Raw genomic sequence first — 24,906 nt, forward strand, 5'->3', positions numbered from 1 at the left:
ATATATAGCAGCAACACGAGAAATCCAAAATCATCTTGAAATTGCAAAATCTGAAGTCTAGGAAACAGAATTGTATTCTTTGGGAACTAGTTTGTTAGACAAAATTTGATTTTTAAAAATGTAACAGAGTGCTAGATCATAGAATCATTTAGCTTACACTCCCCTCCCACCTGAGTACTGAAAATGTCTTACCCTAAAATACCTGAGCACTACCTATTGTGCTGGGTGGTGATTTTTCACCTGTAGTAAATCTTAAAATGCATAGAGCTATGTGGTATGCTCCCATAGATGTACCCCTAACAAAATGTGAAACACTGTAAACTACCAAAAAGACTGGAATCCCATGTTCCCTAAGATTCTCCCTTTGCCTGGTGAAGGGCCAGGGTGGCTGATACACTCTTCAACAATTTTAGCTTCCTTGCTATAGTCACTGAGGCAATCTGCCCATGTCACCACCATGTGATCACTACCATCTTGTTCTCTGTTACCTATAGGTATACAGCATACACCATGCAGTTCCACTGCTATTTGCAGTAATATCATTCCTTCCTTCTCAACAAGATCCCTTGGTAGGCCCTTCTCATGTTGTCAAAAGGTTTTAGGAACGCCTTTGGGGTACATTGTTGGCTCATGACATCATTTGTCTCATCACTGCAATTGGCCTTTTTACTGAAGTATTGCCCTTGTATTAAGGGAATTCCATCTGATCGTCTAATAGTTGCTTCTCTCTTATTACAAGGGCTAAATTTCATCTAACAAACACTTTAAGTGTCAAATGTCAGGCTTAGCTGTCTTTCTTATAATTTCATAATAATGTTGTAACTTATGTATTGGAGTGACAATGGACTGTGTCTCACTTTGAATCAGACCTCCCTCTGCCAACCACTGAAATCCTCACCCTAAGTTATATACTTAACATCTACCTATCTATCTTTTAATAATATTAAGTGTTTCCTTATTCACCTAATTCAGGAATAAAGAAATTAAGGACTAGTTCATGTCTCATCATTCCCTTCCCCATCTTTCTCTTGGAAGGTAGCAATTTGCCTCAGCCTATTAAATCAATATCCATTCTACATAATCCATTCAGCCCTGTTACTCACACACACATTTTACAAGGAAAAATATGTGAGAAATGAAAAGATGGGAAAGAAATCATTTACATCAGTGGTCCCCAAACTTGAGCATATATCAGAATCCCCTGGAGACATATTAAGCACAGATTGCTGGGCAGAGCTTCTCATTCTGTTGGTGTAGGATGGGTTCAGAGAATTTGCATTTACAACAAGTTCCCAAGGAATACTGCTGCTGCAGGATCACAAATGACAGTCTAAAAACTAATGATTTAGAGAAAACATGATAGTTTTCACAGAAAGTGCAAAAGAATCAACTGAAAAACCAAAACAGTGAGAGGCCCACTATAAGAATGTCGGGTCCATGAAGACAAAGATTTCTTATATCCCACCAATATCATATTCTAAATGTAGTGGAAAAAAATCACTGACCTAAGAGCAGCAAATTTTGTAAAATACTTAGGAATAAGCTTTAAAAGATGTGCAAAAGATGTATAAAAAGTAAAATTATACTTGAAGTAAATAAAAGAATAAATGACCTGAATAAATGGATATGCACACTATATCCAAACTCAAAAATCATAAAGATATGAATTTCCCTAAAATTAATATGTAAATTCAATGCAATTTCAATCAAATTCCCAAAAGGGTCAGAATTTTTTGTGGGGAGGATGGATATTTTGTATGTGGAATCTATAGTTTATTGGGAGAAGTAAACACATAAAATTGCCCAATAAGTCTGAAAAAGAAAAATAAGGAGAGGAAACTTTCTCCAATTGATATTAAAATGCATTATAAAAGCACAGACAGTAACTATAACAGTGTGGTGCCAGTGGAGGAATAGACAGAGGGATTGACAGAATAGAATCCAAAAATATATCCAAATGCATATAACTATATTATGAATGTGGCAGTTGAAATCAGTTGGAAAAAATAAGAACTTCCAAAAAAATAGGGGAAACTGGTTATGGTGGGGGAGGGGAAAATTAAAATCTTATCTGCACCATACATATACATTCCAGATAGATTAAATATCTGAATATGAACAAGTAAAATTGCAAAAGTAGTAGAAGAAGATAAAGGAGAACTTATTTTTAATGTGATACAAAATCTTTTTAAGGGCTGACACAACACTCAGAGGCCATAATGAAAATAGCTTTTATGTTTGCTGGTTTAAAAAAGTTACAGTTCTATAAGGTACAAAACACCATAAACATACTTAAGATGGGTGTGGGGTGGAACCAAAACCTTCAACACAGGCAAAGGCTTAATATTCATAATACATAAGATATTCTCAGAAAAAAAATCAGTAACAAAGGTGAGCAACCCTTAAGCCAGTATTTGAACAGGCCTTTCATGGAAGAATGGCAACAAAAACAATATGCATAAGAAAAGGTGTCCAAACTCAATTTTGTGTGTGTGTGTGTGTATGTGTGTGTCTGTAAGAGAGAGATGGGGGGGGGGTGGGGGGGGAGAGAGAGAGAGAGAGAGACCAAGAGAAAATCCCCAGCCATATCTTATTGTTGTTTTATATATTTTTATATTCAAAAGCAAATAAGACACTTCTCAGGTCCTACTTACAATGCAGAATCCTATTTCTCCCACAAGAAATTACAAACAAGAGAATAGCAATGAAGGAGAAAGAAGAAAAGGGCTTACAAAATATTTTAAGCTGAAATCTGTGGAGAAATTGAGAGAAGATAAAGAAAAAAACAGTTGAGCATTTTACAGGATAAATTAAGTGGGCTCATGTATTAAAGCTTTCAATTTGGGATGGGTTTAAGCAAGCAGATACAGTTGTTTTTTCCTCATCTCCATGCTAACAGGCCATAATTCAATTTGTCCTCCATGTTCCAAAGGGTAAAATTCTTAAGTGGTTTTATATTACAGTAATTACCTTACCAGAAAGCTGTTTATCCAAGCAAAATGAGATTCACAAGCTATCTTAAAACAAAAATACTTATATCTCTAATATAATGGAATATTATTAAGTTCCAAGTAACTCTTGAAATGTAGACGCAATGTCACACTTTTATATCGTGATATTATTCTAGCATAGTAAAAGTAAAAAATGAATCACTTTGTTTTCTTTGCACAAGAGGCCTTTAAGCTGAGGGATTCTGGTTTCTGAATGATCTATAGCTGAAATCTGAAGTCCATGCTCTAAACACTAAGCAACAACTAAACAACAGCAAAAAAGAAATTAAAGTATTTCCTTATCAATGATAAATTTAGTGTGTCATTTCTTCAAAAAGAAAAGTATTAATCATTCCCCAAAATAACATAGATCAATATGAATTAAGAACCCTCTTTAAGGTCCACTGAAATTACTATACCACAGTCTTAGAAAAATTTTGAGTACTGTATTTAATTATAAACTGCCTCCTTAAGTGTTTATCACATTGTTCAACATTACATTAAAAGTACAGAGGATTTTCTTTTAAAAATATAAAATACTGTTTAACATCCCATTCAGTCATAATCCACATAAGTCAATGAAATGTAAAACAACAATTAAAACCTGTTCTGATCACAATTCATTTAGCCAATTTACTAGAGTTTTGTTTTAACTCTTTTTAGTAAGTGATTTTCAAATGTGCCCAAAAAACTGTTAAGTGGCAGATTACCAATGAGAAGTCCCTAGAAAGTGGCATTCCAGACATAAATCTTTCCAACAGAAATCTCCACATTGCTAATTAGGTCACTTTCTTTTTACTGTGCAAAGGATTCAAGGGAGTACATACAGCATGCAGGTCTGGATAAAAGTAACAGTTTTTCTGGGTGGGTCCATAACAAATAATTTTAGTAAATTTAACCAAATGACAGAAGGCATGGAGGGAAGTGTTGGTGGCTCTGTCTTTTCTATAATCTTTCATAGCCACAATAGTAGTCATCTTATAGAATCCATTCATACCCACAGTTCAACAATAGATCAAAAAAGTTAAAGTGGAAATATTTCATGATTTACTTTATCATCTATCTGATCCAGAAGCAAGACTTCTCTTTACACAATTGCCTGCTAACTGGATCTTGGAATCTTATTTCATAAATTAATCTCAGTACCATGATGAATGCATAGACTTTAATTTACAGATTTGGTTTCTTTAAAACAAAGAATACAAAGGCACTTGAAAAACAATCTGAATTCACAATCTTTATGACTTTTTACAATTTCCCCAAAATCTTTTACAACTTCAGGGCCAGAAATGGTGTGAAATGAGTGAGACCTTTACCTCACGCTCAAAAATTTAAAGGGTTGTCAAAAAACTCAGTAATAAACATGAATAATAATTTATTGTAATAGTAAAGAAAAAAATCTACAACAACCATTATACTTAATGATGAAAGACTGGATGCTTGTCCCATAACATCAGGAACAAGACAAGGATGTCTGATCTTACCACCTCTATTCAACATTATGCTGGAAGCTCCAGCTAGGGCAATTGGTCAACAAAAAGAAATAAAAGGCATCCAGATTGGAAAGGAGGAGGTAAAACCATTTTTATTTGCAGATGACACAAGCTTGTATGTATATAGAAAATCCCACAGAATTGACTATAAAGTATTAGAACTAAAAAAGAAGTTCAGCAAGGTTACAGGATACAAGATCAATATATAAAAATCAATTGTATCTCTATACACTTACAATAAACAACCTGAAAATGGAATTTAAAACAATTCCATTAATATAAAAATAAAATACTTAGGAATAAATTTAACAGAAAAAAGTAAAATTTATATTCTGAAAACTACAAAACATTGCTGAAAAGAACTGAATAAAATCTAAATAAATCGAAAAACATCCCATGTTCATGGAGTGGAAGACTTGATATCGTTAAGATGGCAACACTCCCCAAAGTAACCTGCATATTTAACACAATCCTTATCAGACTTTGAACTCACTTCTTTGTAAAAACTGACCAGCTGCTTATAAAATTCATATTCAAGTATTCACAAGCCACATGTAGCTAGTGGCTATTGTATTAGACAGCACAGCCTATGTAAATATTAAAAAATTATATTTTTACTCTTTCAATCACTTAGTCAACAACTACATACATAGTTAATAACTGTTCATATTAAATTATCCTTGATAAAATAGCTAATGTGGTTTCTTTCCCCTGATTAAACTCTGGTTGATACATTTATTCAAGCAGTTTCATTGTCAAGGCAGCTTGGTGATAGGCCTTAGAATTCTAATGACATGGGTTCAGCTGTCACTTACTAGCTGTTCAGGTAAATTTACTCATCTCTCTAGTTTTCAGAATGTTATCAGGTAAAAATGGGAAGCCTATAGCTACTTCCCAAAGTTTGCTGTGAGGATATATGATAACACCTAACTCATAATAGGTGCTCAATACATATTATTTCCTTTTATTCATTTGTTCATCATTACCCTCCAAGCACTTAGATCTATCCATCTCAGCAACAGCCTCCTAGTGTATTTATTCCCTTGTCTTAATGTCAAAACTACAGTTCTGTCCCTTTTCCTTGAGGCTTTTTTTCAGCAAAGTTTTATCTTAAAAGTAATCACAGCAGAACAAAGTTGGAGGCACTTACACCTCCAAATTTCAAAGCTTACACAAAGCAATGGTAACCAAAACAGTATGCTGTTGGCACAAGAATAGACATACAGAGCAATGGAAAATAATTAAGAGTCCAGAAATTAAGCCATGTGTCTATAGTCAACCGATTTTCCACAAGGGCTCCAAAACCATGAGGAAAGGAAAGTCTCTTCGAACATAGTGTTGACACAATTGGACAAGCACATGCAAAAGAATGAGATTGGACCCTTACCCCACATCATACAAAAAATTAACTAAAATGGATCAAAAACATAAATGTTAGAGCTAAAACTCCTACACAACATAAATCTCTCTGACCTCATATTTGGCAAAGGATTCTTAGATACAACCATAAGAGAATGAGCAACAAAATAAAATATAGGTAATTTGGACTTCATCAAAATTTAAAACTTGTATACCAATGGACGTTATCAAAAATGTGAAAAGACAATCTAGAAAATGGGGTAAAATATTTGCAAATTATATACCTGACAGCAACAACAAAAACAATTAAAAATGGAAAGCTCCCTTTTGGCCCAAATTGCCACCTTCCAGTAATTTTCCAAAATGACAAACACAAAGGGAAAGAAGAGAGGCACCTGATACATGTTCTCTAAGCCTGTTAGAAAACATCAAGTTGTTCCTTTGGCCACATACATAGAAATCTATAAGAAAGGTGATATTGTAGACATCAAGGTAATGGGTACTGTTTAAAAAGGAATGCCCCACAAATGTTACCATGACAAAACTGGAAGAGTCTACAATGTTACCCAGCACACTGTAGACATTGTTGTAAACAAATAAGTGAAGGGCAAGATTCTTGCCAAGAGAATTCATGTTGAGCATATTGAGCACTCTAAGAGCCAAGATAGCTTCCTGAAATGCATGAAGGAAAATGGTCAGAAAAAGAAGGAAACAGAGAAGGTGTGGAGTAGGTTTAAAAAAAAAAAAGAAAAGAAAAAGAAGGAAGCCAAAGAGAAAGGTACCTGGGTTCAACTGAAGTGCCAGCCTGCTCTATCCAAAGAAGCATATTTTGTGAGAACCAATGGAAAGGACCCTGAGCTGCTGGAACCTATTTCCTATAAACTCATGGCATAATAGGTATATAAAAAAAAAGACCTTTGGACAGTTAAAAATAATGGACAATGAACATAGGCTAGGTGTAGTGCACTTTGGGAGGCCAAAGCAGGAGGATCACTTGAGCTCAGGTGTTTGAGATCAGCCTAGGAAACACAGCAACACTGTGTCTACAAAAAAAAAACCTAAAAATTAGCCAGGCATGGTGGCACATGCCTGTAGTCCCAGCCACTTGGGAGGTTGAGGCACGAGGATCACTTGAGCCCAGGAGTTTGAGAAGGTTGTAGTGAGCTATGATCATGCCACTGAACTCCAGCTGGGGCAACAGAGCAAGATCTCTTTTCTTTAAAAAAAAAAAAAAGGAATTTGAACATACATTTCTCCTAAGAAAATATACAAATGATGAATAAGCACATGAAAACATGCTTAACATCACTAATCATCATGAAAAATGCAAATCAAAACCACAATGAGCTACCACTTCACATCTACTAAGATGGCTATTATCAAAAGAAAATAAAGAAAAGAAAAACAAAAATAACAAATGTTTGCAAGGATGTGGAGAAATCAGAATCCTTGACAGACATTGGTGGTTATGGAAAATGGTGCAGCTACTACAAAATACAGTTTGGTGGATCCTCAACAAGCTAAACAGAATTACCATATGACCCAGCATATGCACTTCTAGGTACATACCCAAAAGAGTTAAAAACAGGTTTTCCAACAAAAACTTATACCTGCATGTTCATAGCAGCACTACTTACGATAACCAAAAGGTGGAAACAACCCCAATGTCTATCAATGAATGAATGGATATAAAAAATGTGGTACATCCATATAATAGAATATCATTCAGCCATAAAAAGTTGTGAATACTGATATATAGTAAAATGTGGATGACTGTTGAAAACACTATGCTAACTAAAAGATGTCAGTCACAAATGGTCATGGGCAATATGGTTCCATTCACATGAAATGTCCAGAAGAGGAAAATCTATAAAAACACAAAGTATATTAGTTGTTGCTTAGGGCTGGGGAGAAATAGAAGTGTGGGGAGTAGGGATGATAGTTAAAGGGCAGGGGGGTTATTTGGTGATAAAAATATGCTAAATTGACTGTGGTGATGGTTGCACATATTTCTGAATATACTAAAAATTATGGAATTGCACATTTTAAATGGATGAATCCTATGGTACATGAATTAAGTCTCAAAGCCACTAAAAATAAAAATTAATATAAAAACCCCATGATGAACAAAAGATCAATATTTTAAATAAAGACAGCATCATTTTACCTTTTGCCTCAGGCTCCAGTATGGCTTAGCAGGGTACTGCAGCTATCTCAACCAAGGCCAATGACAGCTTTTTAGATTTTATGCATTTAAATGGACTGCGGGATGTTCAGGGTGATCCCAATGCATTAAATTTGTTTTCATAGAAACAGCTCTCTTGTAGAAGGGTGGATACCAGAGGATAGGACGTTGGGGAAATAAGGAGATATTGGTCAAGTGGAACAAAGTTGCAGTTAGAAAGAATAAGATTGTCTCAGAAAGAAGGAAAAGTTTTGGATGAAAAAGAAAAAATAAACAAAAAGTCATAGATCAGGTGTAATTCCAAGGGTAAAGTGCCAGAATCTACAAGAGATTCCAGGGGAAGAAGTGGCAGAGCAGAACAAGAAGGAGCAAGATATTGGCAGAGGTCAACCCCCGAGAGGCTTGGCGTCCAGTGAAAAGGGTAGGAGGAGTGGTCTCTTTCTCCCTCCCTCACATCTCTGGCAGTTAGTAGGCTTCCGAGCTGCTGGAGAGCATTTTTACCTTCATGAGCGCAAAAGCTGCTGACGCCAATGAACTGAGAGCTTCTTGAAGACAAAGTGCCAGGCTGCCAGCCCCCTTGGGGCCACTATCCATTACCATAGACCTGAGCCAAGACAGCAGGTGCCACGTTACTTCTCTACCCACCATGTACCTTTGTCCTCCCTACAGGGCTTCAGCCCCTCAGTTTTCATCTTGCTTATTGCCACACAAACATTTCCCAACTCCAGCCCAGCCAGTTGGAGCTACAGGGGGCAAGTGAGTCCTGGAGAATATTCGTGACCCCAGAGCCTGGACATTCCCAGGGTGGGGGGCTGCCTTTCAGAGAAAGGGACAGAAATAACCAGAATGCTAGCTTTCCCCCATTCAGACTCATTTCCTCTCCTTCCACTCCTCCACCCACCGCTGCTGAGAGAGATGATTGAGCCAGGGCTCTCAGGAACTGCTGCTTCCCCTCTGTTGGGGCTTCCACACTGAGTGGGGCTCAAACCTTTCCTCTAAAAGACCTGCAGAGGACTAAGGGCTGCTCAGACTGTGAGCTCCCTGCTCAGCGTTCATCCCCAGTGCTGCTTCATAGCTGCTCCATCAGACAAAGGCATACCCCAAAGCAGAGGGAGGTCAAACCTGCCTAAGGACCACATAGGCAACTCCAGACCAGCATGCTTCTCCCTGGCACATTCAGGGAGTGATCTTTGGAAAGTTTGGGACAGGCCCAAAGGCCAGATCCCATACCCGCAGGACTCAAGTGTCGTAGAGGAAACAGATAAAGGGAAAGTATCAAGGACTTATTCTGCCTTTTCTATATGATTTCTACCTCAGGATAAATGTACTATAACAGAGGGAAGTGAAAAGCTTGAGAAACAGGAGAGTGTCAAAATCAGGCTAAAGGAGCTGTGTAGCACCAATCATAATGTGGAAGATGAATGGGGAAGTGGAGAGAGTGATGACAAGGAGAACAGTTTGCAGGCTGTCATAATAGTCTAAAAGAGTAATAGGGAAATAAACTAGTGCCAATAGGGATGGAGAGGAAGAGAGAAATTTTATTGACGAATTGGATGAATGAGAGAAGATAAGTTGTCTATCCTGGGTGGTTGGTGCCATTAACCAAAGTGATGACCCTCAGGAAAGACAGTACTCTCATCAAATTACAACAAAGTTCAAAAATATCAGCCGGGTGCAGTGGCTCACGTCTGTAATCCTAACACTTCTGGGAGACCAAGGCGGGAGGACAGCTTGAGCTCAAGAGTTTGAGACCAGCCTGAACAAGAGTGAGACCCCATCTCTACTAAAAATAGAAAAATTAGCCAGGTATTGTGGCACATGCCTATAGTTCTAGCTACTCGGGAGGTGGAGGCAGGAGAATCACTTGAGCCCAGGAGTTGGATGTTGCAGTGAGCTATCATGACTCCACTGCACTCTACCCAAGGCAACAGAGTGAGACTCTGTCTCAAAAAAAAAATATCCTTAGCAAAGAATGAAAAATAGCAAATTAGAGTATAAGCAATAAATAGAAAAAGAAGTAAATACTTCTTTATGACCCTTCATCCTAGAATCTTTGCTTTTGCCATAAGATCCATTATGTTTACTTCCACTGTATACAAGTGCTTTTTAAATATTGACTTTACTAGGCTCATTTCTATCCTTCTTTCATTGGAAGACATAATTTTTTAAGCCTCATCTCATCTGCAAAACAGGTAATAATATTTATTCTACTTAGTTGTATGTTGTCCATTATTCACCTAATAAACTACAGTGACAGCATTGACAGCATCACAGCAACAAGACAATTTAACAGTGCTTTGAATAGTGTAAAGCATGAGAATGAAATGAGATGTGCAAAATATGGTGTGTCCAGTTTAAAGTGCATTTGGCCCTCCATATCCATGAGTTTCACATCCATGGATTCAACCAACTGCAGAATGAAAATATTTTGGGGAAAAAAATTCCACAAAGTTCCTAAAAGCAAAACTTGAATTTGCTGCACACTGATTACTACATTGAATTCACACAAATAAAGTGATGTGTAGACATTGTATTAGGTATTATAAATAATCGAAATTATATGGGAGGATTGTATAGGTTATACGCAAACACTGGAAGAGACTTAAAAGGGACTTTAGCATCTGTGGATTTTGGTATTTGTGGGGAGCCCTGGATCCAATTCTCCACAGATACTGAGGGGCTACTATATTATAGAAGATACTATTCCTTGAATTTATCATTACTTTGCAACAACTGCTAGATGCACATCATGGGGCAAGATCAGCCATACATTGGTGAGCATTTGATAAGCACTACTTGGCAAGTACTGTATAAGAAACCATTGTGTACATTTTCAGTAATTCTCACTACCCTTGGAGGTAGGCATAATTGTCTGAAATTCACCTGAGACCCAGAGAGCTAAAATGACTTGTCCCATGTCAAAGAAACCCAGAGTGATAAAGCCAGGAATGTAACCCAGGACTATCTGGTTATAAAACCTCTCCATTATACAGCATTACTACCTTAGCCCTTTGAATTCTAACTTTAGTCCACTGTTCCTCATTGATATCAATAATTGCATCTTAAAGATAACAGTCTATTAGTAGCTTTGATTTGTCTTCTAAATATGATACTTCAGAACATTATCTCTGGAAACCTCTTCCACTTCCTCTATTCCCCTGACTCAGTTTTATTTCTCTTCTATACCACACTAATTAATTATATTATACCACACTAATTTAATGTTTTGTCTTTGTCAGCTTTCTCCTTCCAAATATACCCTCTTTAATTTCACTCTACAGCTCCTCTCAACGAGTTCCAGAATACCAAGTGCTTCAACATTTTTTTTTTTTAGACAGAGTCTTGCTCTGTCACCTGGGCTAGAGTGGTATCATTATAGCTCACTGTAGCCTCAAACTCCTGAGCTCAAACAATCCTCCTGCCTCAGCCTCCCGAGTAGCTGGGACTGCAGGAGGTGTGTGCCATCACACCCAGCTAATTTTTCTATTTTTGGTAGAGACTGGGGTCTCACTCTTGCTCAGGCTGGTCTTGAACTCCTGACTTCAAGAGATCCTCCCACCTCAGCCTCCCAGAGTGTCAGGATTACAGGTGTGAGCCACCATGCTGGGCCAGTTTTTTACTCTTAAATCCATGGCTAGTCTCTGGCTCTTTCAAAACAGTTCTAATCCTTTGCTGTCCTGATGAGGTACTATCTCTTTTGGGTCAATAGCTATAGCTCAGTTACCTAAGGTGCCTAAATCAATGCTGGTCATGAAATTATCACTCAAAATATTTGTTGCGTTTTCCCTTCCTTCTAAACAGGATAAGTTAGAGCACCATTTCTTTTCAGTAAAGCAGAAAGAATTTTACTTTCCCATAATATTCAGTTGTGAAATGTCACTAAAACAGTCTACTGGAAAAGTACCTGAGCTTCTGAATATTAAGCCAAACAATCCCTTCTAATGCATAAAATGAAAATTTACAACATTTTATAACACAACATCTAGAATGAAAGAATCAATTTTGTAGTAACTTTCTCTATTCAAACTGCAGCAAAGAACAGGTAAGTAAGAGGCCTCAGAGACAAAACAGATGTCACAAAGCTCAAGCACCAATGCACCTGAATGTTAGTAATTAATACACCCCTTAGTCCTTCATGTACAATTTAAACAAGCTTGGAAAACTGGTTTTGAGTATGCAACAAATCAGAAGGCACAGGGAAGGAGCTAAAGGAAGGCACGCTGACATTGGTAAGATATGACATCTGACATGAAGAAAAGAAGAAAATCACAAAAGGCAGTTCAAGGACCGTAAGAAGAGTATAACAATCCAGGATCACATATTGTAGAAGCAAATAGTTCTACAAGTCTCAACAGATCCTTCAGCATCTCCAAAACACTTTACAATAGGAGCTGTAAAGATATCCGTGAGTCAGCAGGAAAAACTTTAGCCAAAGTATTGAAAATGAAAAATATATTGGTGTTGGCCGGGCGCAGTGGCTCACGCCTGTAATCCTAGCACTCTGGGAGGCCAAGGCGGGTGGATCGCTCGAGGTCAGGAGTTCGAGACCAGCCTAAGCAAGAGTGAGACCCCGTCTCTACTAAAAATAGAAAGAAATTATCTGGCCAACTAAAATATATATAGAAAAAATTAGCCAGGCATGGTGGCACATGCCTGTAGTCCCAGCTACTCGGGAGGCTGAGGCAGGAGGATCACTTAAGCCCAGGAGTTTGAGGTTGCTGTGAGCTAGGCTGACGCCACGGCACTCACTCTAGCCAGGGCAACAAAGTGACACTCTGTCTCAAAAAAAAAATATATATATATATATTGGTGTTAAGGGGGTAAACTCTGATATTTAAACAAAAATAAAATCCTAGTACAGTTCATTTCCTAAGGGTTCAAGAAACCAGTTTTACCTGTTATGAGCAGCATCTTCTTTAACTGTTATGAGCAGGAAGAAAAATTCACTATATATCACCATAGATATGTATTTTTAATGAAGAAAATGCATTTCCGAGATATAGTTTATTATCTAAACCTTCATTACCAGTAATAGAGATAATACAGCAAAGAGTGTATACATTAAAATATAACTTCTTTTCCAAGCATCAGGACACATACACACACACCCCAACTTGCTTCCAGGTAAGGTATATTTCAGGCTCTTGATCCTACCAAGGAAATGTTCTCAACTCTCTCTAGGCCACACCCCCCTACAATATTCCAGATAACAATTCTTCCGTTATTGGGGAAGAGGCATCACAGTATAATGGTTAAGGACATGTACTCTGCAAATAGTCACCATGGGTTCAAATTCTAGCTCTACCACTGAACCATGTGACCCTTAGCACTCAACCCTCATCTGTAAAATGGAGACAGAAATAGCACCTAGCACTTAGCATCACTCATAAAATGTTGGTGATGTGTAATTTATAGCACATTTACAAAGAACCAGGAACTGTGCATGGCATTAGGGATACAAAGATGAAAAAGGAACAGTCACCACCTTCAAACAACTCAGTCTCATGGGGAAAACAGACAAAATAGAGCATATAAATGCTATGATTGAAGGTATGTATGCTGCGGTGCTATAAACACAGGAAGAATACTTACCCCAACAGATTTCCAGAGGACAGGTCTACTGTGTCTTAAAAGAAGTTAGACAAGAAAAACAATAATATCTCCTGAAGCTCAATTACAGTTAAGCCTTATACATCATGTAGACATGAATGTGAGGTACTGTGACTTTGTAAACCGTAAGGCATTACATGCACATTATCGAGCATAAAAGTATTGAAAAGGCCCAACTACTCCCAAAACTCTCCCTCATCCACCAATCAGGCAGCATGAAATTTCCACAATAAAGGTCCATCTACCAAGCATGGCACTACATCCTCTTTGAAAATGCAAAATACACATTCAAATGGAAACAAATGAAAAAGAGCAATTATTTATAGAATTCATCTTTGTGCCAGATACTTTACATTAGTTACTTTACCTGATCCTCACAATAACCCAGAGAGGAAGGTATTATTATCTTCATTTTGCAGATAAAAAATAGAGGCATCTCAGAGTTAATTAATGTGCCCAAGGTCACAACTGATAAGTGGATGACTCAGAATTCTAACCTTGAAAACTTGAACTGCAACCACTAAATTACACTGCTATCCTAGCATACCAATATTAAGAAGTATCAACCAGACACTATATTAGTTTCCTGTGGCTGGAAAACAAAGTACCAGAGCCTGGGTGGTTTAAACAACAGAATCAAGCTGTCAGCAGGGTTGGTTTTTCTAGGGCCTCTCTCCTTCGCTTGTAGATGGCTATCTTCTCCCTGTGTCTTCACATGGTCTTCCCTCTGTACCTGTGTCCTAATCCTCTCTTTTTATAAAAACACCACTCATATGGAATTAGAGCCTGCCCTGAAATACCGTATCTCCACATACAACCACATTCTGAATACTTGGGGGTTGGGACTTCAACATCTGGATTTGGGGATGACACAATTCAGTTCACAACAGTAACACTGTGGAAAAAAAGACCCTTCTTCCAAGAGAAGATAGGGATAGATCTTAAATGTTTTAAAATCATAAATGAAATTTGTGGAGATTGTTTTGAGAAATGCAGATATGTCCTTACAGCTAGGTACAGCCAGTGAGTCAGTTAGTATTGCCTCCTGGGGGAGCATTCTGGAAACGTGTTGTGGGCTTTATCACTCATAATTATTGAGAGTAACCACTAGAATCTGGTGGGCAGAGGACAGAGACATGGAATACCTGGAGCAATCCCACACAACAGAATGGTCCCATATCCCAGAAGAGAGAAATACCCTGCCAGGCTAACCTTATCACATATGAACATCAGAAACATTCCTGTGTCTACTAATACAGGTAGCTTTTATAAGAAGTTAGGAGCAAAGCCCAATAATTTATGGCAAAGTCTTTATGGAGACAGAAGCTTAAATCAAATAAAGACATCATCTCAAAACTGAATGATGTACTCACTCCATACACTATATATTAGAGCATTTTCAACTATATATTTGTTGAAAGGGCTTTACTGCAATAGTACAGTTACTGCAAAAGCAATGAAACCTCTGCAAAAATGTCAGAGGATATTTGAGTCTACTTTTAACAGATTTCAAACAAAATGCTATTAAATTTGTAGAGGCACATGAACCACATGGATCTCAATAAAATTATGTAAATATTTCAGATTATTATAATTCTATGTTTAATTTTTGTAACACTATGAAACATATACTGTGAAAAACCATATGGAAAGTATTTTTTTGATGGTTACCTGATCTTTTTCTGTCTTCTCTTTGTAGAGACATCTACTGCCCAACTTCTCTGTAGCTTCCTGTTTTATTGTTTTCCTTATAATCCATCCTCTATTTCTCATCATATAGAGATGGATATGGTCTTCAAAGTCTTGTAAGGTGCCAAGAACCTAAACTATGACTCAAAGTGGTAGTATTTCAAAATACAAAATATGCTTTCTGTGATACCTCATCAGTACCCTGTCCTATATCACAACTTGGGAATTATTTTGTTACTACACTTATAAATATGGCCCAGGTCACTTGTGAGAATACCATACTTCCTCATTTTCTCCATTTTGAGAAATTTTTCCTGGCATGTTTTCTCTACTTCAGGTATTTCTTTCTTTCTCTTATCATATACAAACAAGTCTAATCTGTCATTACTTATTCTAACATTTTTTATTTTATGGTCCACATGCACCTCTGATTTTTCACTTTCTGGGCCTTCCTATGCAGAATTACCTTCTTACTTCTCACAAACCTGAACTTACTCTTTAGAAATAGATACAAGCTTCTTTCTCAAAGAGAGATTAAAAAAAAAAAAGAAATAGGTACAAGCATCAACTACTTCATTACATCTTCTAGTACAGCTAGGCTTTCACAGTTATACTCTGAAATACATATTTTATTATAAATTATTTATCCTTTATACTATAATCATGGTATAATATTTTGTTGTATATATAGGTGGGTTATATAATCTATGTGCTTTTTTCTGGTTACTTAAATAAACTGTTGTAAAATGTTTAAAGAGGGGAGGTAAGAACCTTATAGGGTCGAAAGCCACATTTAGTGACTTACAAAGACTGGAATCAGGAGAACACAGAAACTGTCCCTGAATCTGGTCAAGAAGAAAAGGGAAATGGTCTTTATTAATTATTGGTCCTCTGACTAAACAGCAAACAGAACTGAGAAACTATAGCCCAGATATTAGAAGCAAAGAAGTTAAAGAAAAAAATGGAGAAGTGGTTTATAAGAAATCCAATAATTAACCACGAATTTATGCAAAACTGACTCCTGGTAATGCTTTTGGGCCTGACCCAGCAGCAGCCGCAAAACTGACTCCTGGTAATGCTTTTGGGCCTGACCCAGCAGCAGCCATAGCAGCAGGGTCTATGACCCATATAACATGCTCACCACTACTGGAAAATTTGGTTGTGCATCAACTAACTTGTATATGTATTGAAGTTCGGAGGAATGGGAAAAGGGGGCCAAGAAGTCAGAGAGAATTAGAGGTCAAAATGTCACAATACCAGGGGTTTAGCTTCAGAAGAAGAAAATTTTGTCACTAATAAGCTCCCATCCCTACTCTATCTTACCAATGAGAAAAACATTAGAAGTACTAACAAGAACTACAGAGGACAATTGTTTCAACCCATTAACTCTAAATGGGCTTTATTTTCCCTTAACTCTGGGCCAATATCTGGGCCAGTAACTCAGGATTACTTTTAATTAGATACTTTTTTATTTCACAGTATTACAGGGGCACAAAGGCTTTGGTTACATAAATTGCCTCTGCACCACCGGATAAGCATGCCCATCCCCCAGACAGCACGCACTGCCTCTGTTAGGTGTGGATTTACTCATCCCCTCCTCCCCCTCCCACCTGCCCGACACCCTGTGAATGTTACTTGCCATACGTGCATATTAGCATTGATCAATTAGTACCAATTTAATGGTGAGTACAGGAGGTGTTTATTTTTTCATTTTATCATATATTTTTAGAACAGAAATGCTGAGAGCAGTTTGGTCGAAGCTCTTATGTCTGATGATTTAATTGGGTGTCGGGCAGACGGGGGGAGGCAGAGGATGGGTGTATACATACATAATGAGTGCGATGTGCACCGTCTAGGGCATGGACACGCTTGAAGCTCTGACTCGGGGGAGGGAGCAAGGGCAATATATGTAACCTAAACTTTTGTACCCCCATAATATGCTGAAATTTTAAAAAAAGTATATCATGCTATATTAAATAGTCTGTCCCTAGAAAAGATAGCTTCTAAAGGAACAAACCATTAAAGAACTAAAACAGAATTATTTTGGTTCCTCCTTTTATGCCCCAAAGGATAGCAGTAATGGGAACCCTGGAATATCACGCTCTTGTGTACCTCTAATACCTCTATTATAAAAAGGTCATCATGAATTCTTAATAAAGCATTAGGCTAGATTTAATTTATATCAAATTAATTTTAAGTCGTGATCAGATTACTTACAAAGAAAGCACATTCTTAGCTTTCGCTAAAACCTTAATGCATATTCTTCACCACTCAAAGACAAAAATTAGTTGTTTTAGGAATTACACCCTAGCAGCAGTTTTACATTTTTTCAGACTAAGTCTGAAGCTACAATAAACCAAATGATAGTTTATTTAAATTTTATTGGCCAAGGCCATTTAGGTTGATAAATTAGAAGTCAAACCACCATTTACTCACAAGTAAAAATCATAAACATTTGAAGGATAGTTTTGTCTCTACATCATCAATACCAGACAATTTAAATTTGTTGTTTATGTAACTATTGCATAAAGCATTTGTTATAAATATTTGCCTTTAACAATTTCTTTTTTGTTTGTTTGTTTGTTTTTTTTTTTTTTTTTGAGACAGAGTGTCACTTTGTTGCCCTGGCTAGAGTGAGAGCCATGGCGTCAGCCTAGCTCGCAGCAACCTCAAACTCCTGGGCTCGAGCAATCCTCCTGCCTCAGCCTCCGGAGTAGCTGGGAGTACAGGCATGCGCCACCATGCCCGGCTAATTTTTTTCTATATATATTTTTAGTTGGCCAGATAATTTCTATTTTTTTAGTAGAGATGGGGTCTAACTCTTGCTCAGGCTGGTCTCGAACTCCTGACCTCATGCGATCCACCTGCCTCGGCCTCCCAGAGTGCTAGGATTACAGGCGTGAGCCACCGCGCCTGGCCTGCCTTTAACAATTTCTAAAGCAGTTTTTTTTATTTTTCACGTTTAAAAATGTGTATTTTTAAAATAACAGGTTTCAAGTAGATAAACATAGAAGGCTTAAAATATTGCCTTATACTATTTAACCAGTCTTTGCTCTCCTCTTCCTGTTTGTTCAAACTAAAACAGAAAGGTCAGCTTTCCCTTTTTCCCTCAATTTCCAATTTAGCATGCACTAAGGTTTAGAATATAAGGTTAAAAAACATTTATTTCCAAACTAAAGAAGCTACTGCTATTTTAAAATATTGATTTATCACCTTAATGACCTCTGAAAAATCCAGGTGCTTAAGTGACTAATATTAGATAACTGATGTGACTCTCTTTTTGCCCCAGATCTTGAGAAAAGATTGCCATGTGTTTTACACTGTCAGTCTTAAGTGTACAGACCAGAAAATGAGTTGAATAGTTTCTGTATAGTCCTACTTATAGCCTCCTCTAGAAAGGTTTGATAAATAAACTTTTCATACTCCCAAATAGTAAAGAGAGAAGAGACTCTCAAGTCACACAGACATGAGCTTAAAATCCCAGCCTAGCCTCCTATTTCCCAGCTGTTTTCCCTGAGTTTTCATTTTTTCATTGGTTCTGGGATAATAATGTCTACTTCTCAAAAGGTGGTTAGAAAGATTGAATGGAATAACATGTTAAGTGCCTGACTAGGCAGAAACACAATAAATGTTAGGCTCCTATTTTCCCTTCCCTATTTCAAGGCAACTTTGAATTTTAATACATCTAAATGAAAATTCCTCATACTTCTCTACAAAGGTCACAGAAAAATATTTTTTAAATGAAAATTCTTCAGAGGTGAATTTGTGATGCATGTCTAATATTAAATATTAATTTTTATTATATTGAACCTCCAACTCCCTCAATTATTGGATCCACAAGACATTCAGTATGTAAATGACTGCCAACTTTGAAAATAAAGAATATTCCATAGTCGATAAATTGGACTAAATTTCTATGTATTATATAAATTTATGTATTTTTTTAAATGACAGGAAAAAAGTCATTCTTTCATGACAGTGTGACTTTTCAAGTTTTATAATCCTTTACTTAGTTTTTATTTTTTTAATACCCATTAACTTTTTATGAACTTCTATATTCTGAAAACCAAATTAATTAAAATTCATTTTAAAATGTAAATGTACACCAACCAGGACTTTCAGAACTTGCAATAGACCCAATGCCCTTCTCATTCTCTGAGAACTGTATACCTTCGACCCACAAGGTAAATGTGATTGTCCTTTCTTATCTTACCACCCTTAGGCCAAGCCGATTGGACCAGGAGCAGAACTTGTACTAAGCTAATTATACTATCTCTTCTGGGAATTGGAGCAGAGCAATTATAGTCTGGGTAGAAGTAAACTCAAGGTCTTGAGGCAGCCACATGCACACAGAATCAATGAAAGCCAGTCTGCAGAAAGAGAAAGAGATAATGGCATCACATAAAAAGAAGCACAGATATAGCCCAAAACACAAATAATACAAGAAGTGAGAATAGCTGTCAAGGTTACTGAGCCTTTCTAGCTCCCTGCTCTTGGCCTCCCTGGGCCCCATTAGGATACTGCAAGCTCAAATATGTTTCTGTTATATAGAAGTAAAAGAAACTTGACTAAAGTAGGGATAGGTAATGAAATACAAAAACCAAAGGGTTATAGCTCTTCCAGGGCTGGCCATCACCATATTAACAGATATTAAAATAACTTAGGGAAGAAAGAAAAATCTGCACTTTTCTAATTTGCTTATTTATCTATTTCTTAATTTTAGAGACAGGATCCCACTTTGTTGCCCAGGCTGGAGTGCAGTAACATAATCATAGCTCACTGAAGCTTCAAACTCCTAGCTTCACTGAAGTAATCCCCCTGCCTCAGTCTCCGAAGTAGCTGGGATTACAGGTGTGAGCCATCATGCCCAGTGTGCATTTTTACTTTAAGTTCTTTCTATTATTCCATTTACTGTTATTTCTCTGACAGCATAGCTGGTGAAATATTATCTAAAATTTTGTAAAGTTATAACAACAATTGAATTGAGTTTAGAGAAAAATGGAGTAGGATTCTGACTTAGCAGAAAGAAAAGAGTAACAAAAAGTAATGTATAGTAAAGCAGATGATGATGACTGTGAGTTCCAATTAAGCAAGATGGTTAAGCCAGTATGTTTTTTAAATGATCTGGTCCCATTTGTGAGACATGAAATCTGTTCAGTGGGTCAGGACAAGCATTTATTTTTAATAAAACAGAACTACAGGGAAAAGGTAACAAAGATAAATATTGGTATTAAGGATAAGTATTCCTTCATGAAACTTTTTGCTCCAGGTAAACACACTACACTTTTGAGTTACTAAGTCTCAAGGTCAACTATAGTGCTCACTGCTGGTCAGGGTCAAAAAAACTTAAACGTCACTCTGCATGGCAAGGGTTCCACAGGGGACCATTAAACCAGGGCACTTGGGAGTGGCTGCCCTGCTTCAGACAGAGTGCCTATCATACCCAGAATCCCCAAGAGCTTGGGGCTCACTCCTTTTCCTCTAAAAAGCCACAGCAAGAGCTTTTGTATGCTCCAAGGACTAAAGCTACCACCTCCCCCAAGGGAGGGTAGGACTTGTAGTCCTCTTCCTCAGCTTCCTGTCTCTTCCGGGAAGAGCCTACCCATGCTGGAGGCAAGTCCCTGGAACAACACCACCTCCCCACTTGGAGCATTTCAGCCACAGCCCACAGCCAGTCTGGTAGCACTGCACACAGCAGATTCAGCTGCCTCTGCTTCAGCTGGGTCAGGGTGGGAGTGGAACCTGGGCAGTTTTGTGCCCTGGGAGGACAGAGAACACTATCACTGCCGAGAGAGGGAGGTGTGAGCAGATTGTGCATCCCACAGCTGCCTGCCTCTACTAATCTCGTGAAGAGGTGGCAAAAAATCAACAAAGAAACATTGGACTTAAGTGGGACTCTAGAACAAAAGGACCTAACAGATATTTACAGAACGTTCTACCCAAACACTGGAAAATATACATTCTTCTCATGAGCACATGGAACACTTTCCATGATAGATCATATGTTAGACCACAAAACAAGTCTTAACAAATTCAAAAAAAAGAAATAATACCATTTATCTTCTCAGACCACAGTGGAATAAAACTAGAAATCAATGCTAAGGGGAACTCTAAAAACTATACAAATACATAGAAGTTAAACAATCTGCTGCTGAACAATCTTTGGGTCAACAAGGAAATCAGGATGGAAATTAAAAAAAAATTAACTGAATGACAATGCAACACAAGTTTCCAAAAATCTCTTGGATACAGCAAAAGCAGTCCTAAGAGACAGTTCATAAGCACTAAATGCCTACATTAAAAAGAAAGATCACAAATTGACAATCTAATGTCATACCTCAGGGAACTAAAAAAACAAGAACAAACTAAACCCAAAGGTAGCATAAGATAAGAATTAACAAAGATAAGAGCAGAACTAAATGAAATTGAAACAAAAAAAATATAAAGGACCAATGAAACCAAAAGTTGGTTCTTTGAAAAGATAAACAAAATCAACAGATCACTAGCTAGATTAACCAAGAAAAGAAGAGAGAGTATTCAAATAAGTTCAATCAAAAATGAAAAGGGAGGCCAGGTGTGGTGGCACACTCCTGTAGTCCCAGCTACTCAGGACGTTAAGGTAGGAGGATCATGTGAGGCCAGCAGTTTGAAGAGGTTGCAGTGAACTATGATGATGCCACTGCCCTCTAGCCTGGGCAACAGAGAACCAGTCTCAAAAACATAAAATTAAAATTAAAAGTCAAAAAACAATAGATGTTGGTGCAGATATACTGACAAGGGAACACTTATACACTGCTGTGGGAATGTAAATTAGCACAACCTCTATGGAAAACAGTATCAAGATTCCTCAAAGAACTAAAAGTAGACCTACCATTCAATCCAACAATCCCACTTCTGATTATCTACCCAAAGGAAAAGAAGTCATTTTATCAAAAAGACACATGTACTGGTATGTTTATCACAGCACAATTCACAAGTGCAAAGATGTGGAATCAACCTAAGTGCCAATCCACTGATGACTGGATAAATAAAATGTGATATATAGATATAGATATAGATATAGATATTTATACACACACACACACACACACACATACACACACACCATGGAATACCACTCAGCCATAAAAAGGAATGAAATAATGTCTTTCACAGCAACTTGGATGAAAATAGAAGTTAGTATCCTAAGTCAAGTATCTCAGGAATACAAAAACAAATACAACATGTTTTCACTTATAAGTGGAAGCCAAGCAATGAGTATACATGGTCATACAGAGTGGTATAATAGCCTTTAGAGACTCAGAAGCGGGGAGAGTGGGAAGGGGGTGAGGGACCAAAAATCACCTATCGGGTATAATATATATTATTCAGGTGACAGGTACATTCAAAGTCCTGATTTCAGCACTATGCAATTCATCCATGTATCAAAAAACTATTTTTACCCCCTAAATCTATTGAAATTTTTTTTAAAAACGCTTAAATGTTACTGACAAAGCCATGCTTCCAAAATACCAACAGGAAGCAAAAGCTCCTAGTAATACATTTACATAACATATTTATTCTGAGTTAAACAAAAGAAAGTATTTCTAGCAAAGAAATCTTTACATTAACTCAAAATGGATCACAAATTTAAATACAAAACACAAAAATATAAAACTTCTGGAAGAAAATATGGAAGAAAATCTTTAGGACCTTAGGTTAGGCAAAGGTCTTGTAGCTATGCCACAAAACACATGATCTATAAAAAACAATAAATTGATCTTTATCAAAATTAAAGTCTTTTGTTCTGAGAAAGACTATCAAGAGAATGAAAAAATAAACCACAAACTAGGAAAAAATATTTGCAAACCACATATTGGATGAAGGATTTGCATCCAGAATCTATAAATAAATTATAACTCTACAGTAAAAGACAACATGGTTGGTTTGCTTGTTTTGTTTGTTTGTCCATCAGTGCTCTCTTTACTTTAAATATTGCTTTGAACTATACTGCTTTCAGTATTTAACTTGGACTCATGTGTCCCAATGACATAATGCATGGATACAAGGAAGCAAAAAATACCCTTTTGAATTGCTCTATTATAGATACAAATGATCAGTATAACTGACAAAGAAATTTTAAGATGTTATCATTCCTAATGCATAATTAGAACAGTCTCAAAACTCAGAGAAATTGTTATACTGTGGTTCAACCTGAAACAATTTTAGATTTCCTTTTTTTTTATTTCAGCATATTATGGAGGTACAAAAGTTTAGGTTATGTATATTGCCCATCCCCCCCAAACCCAAATGCCCATCAATACATGAGTGGATTAGTAAAATGTGGTACATGTATAAGAAATAACGGTGATATAGAATCTCTTTTGTTCTCCTGGAGAGAGTTGGAACCCATTCTACTAAGTGAAGTATCCCAAGAATGGAAAAATAAGCACCACATGTACTCACCAGCAAATTGGTTTCCCTGATCATCACTTAAGTGCGATGCACACTGTCTGGGGAATGGATTTCCTTTAAATGCCAGAGGCTCATAGGAAAAATCTAGAACCCCTTAAAAATGAATATATATTAATAAAAGACATTTCAACCATTGGAGCAGAAGAAATACCAACTCCCTTTATTAAAAGTAATTATGTTTAATTATGTCTAATTTTATAAAGATACCAAATGATTCAAAAGACTCATGAGGACAGAGGTTACACCACTCACCTTTGCATCTATGCTTCCTACCCAACATGAGTTACATCACTGGTTCTCAAACTCCTGAGCCCAAAGACCAACCTAATCAGCTTCTTATAAGAGCCAGTGGCAGGTCCCAGTCCCAGAGATACTGAGTTAATAGTCCTGTTGTCAGGTCCCCAAGTCCAAATTCTTTTTAATTTTAATTTTTAATTATTATGGGTAAATAGCAGTTGCATATACTTATATGGTACAAGTGATATTTTTATACAGGCATACAATATGCCTGGGAAAAGAGCAAGGATTTGAGATACTGAGTCAAAAAGTCTCTTAGACCATCTAAACAATTTTCTAATCCAAAGGACTGAACCAATATTTCTCAGTGTATTATCTTCCTCCATACTGTTCATATGTGTACTGCATTCCATCAGTAGCCCTCAATACATGCAGTGACTCTCTAAAACAGAAGGAGATGCTTAGAGAAGGATAATTAAATGTGTACATGGTGGCGTAGGGGAGCAGAAAGGATAAAAAGAGAACCAGCTTCATAAACACAAGAATATCTTATCAAATTTTTATGCTGAAGGAGTTGGAGGAAGGAGAGTGACTCAAAAATGATTTTATTGGAGTCCAGCCTTCAAATATAGATAATAATTGTGGGCACAAAGATTTTATATAGAGTTTACAATTTAACAATAAGCTCTTACAAAATCACCACTGGAAAATGTTTGCCATGGTAATAAATTCAATGACCTGTTTGAAGGACATGTGGTACTTATCATAATGGTAAGTCCATCTGGCCCCAACCAGCTCATACACAAAGCAGTGGCATAATCCATAAGGGTCAGAACATCCATGGAAAATGTCCTGGCAGTTTGCATGATAAGCAAAGAAAAAGCAATTT

At 37.0% G+C, this 24,906-nt stretch overlaps 1 protein-coding gene and 1 pseudogene across 3 annotated transcripts in view; one reads left to right on the top strand and one right to left on the bottom strand.

Moving 5' to 3' along the window:
* Positions 1–24,906, bottom strand: part of KLHL13 (kelch like family member 13) — a 208,239-nt gene that overhangs the window by 118,394 nt on the left and 64,939 nt on the right. The gene's annotated exons all lie outside the window — the stretch shown is intronic.
* On the top strand, positions 6,203–6,736 carry LOC123628764 (annotated as a pseudogene).

This window comes from Lemur catta, chromosome X, assembly GCF_020740605.2.
Source record: "Lemur catta isolate mLemCat1 chromosome X, mLemCat1.pri, whole genome shotgun sequence".
Taxonomy (NCBI): domain Eukaryota; kingdom Metazoa; phylum Chordata; class Mammalia; order Primates; family Lemuridae; genus Lemur; species Lemur catta.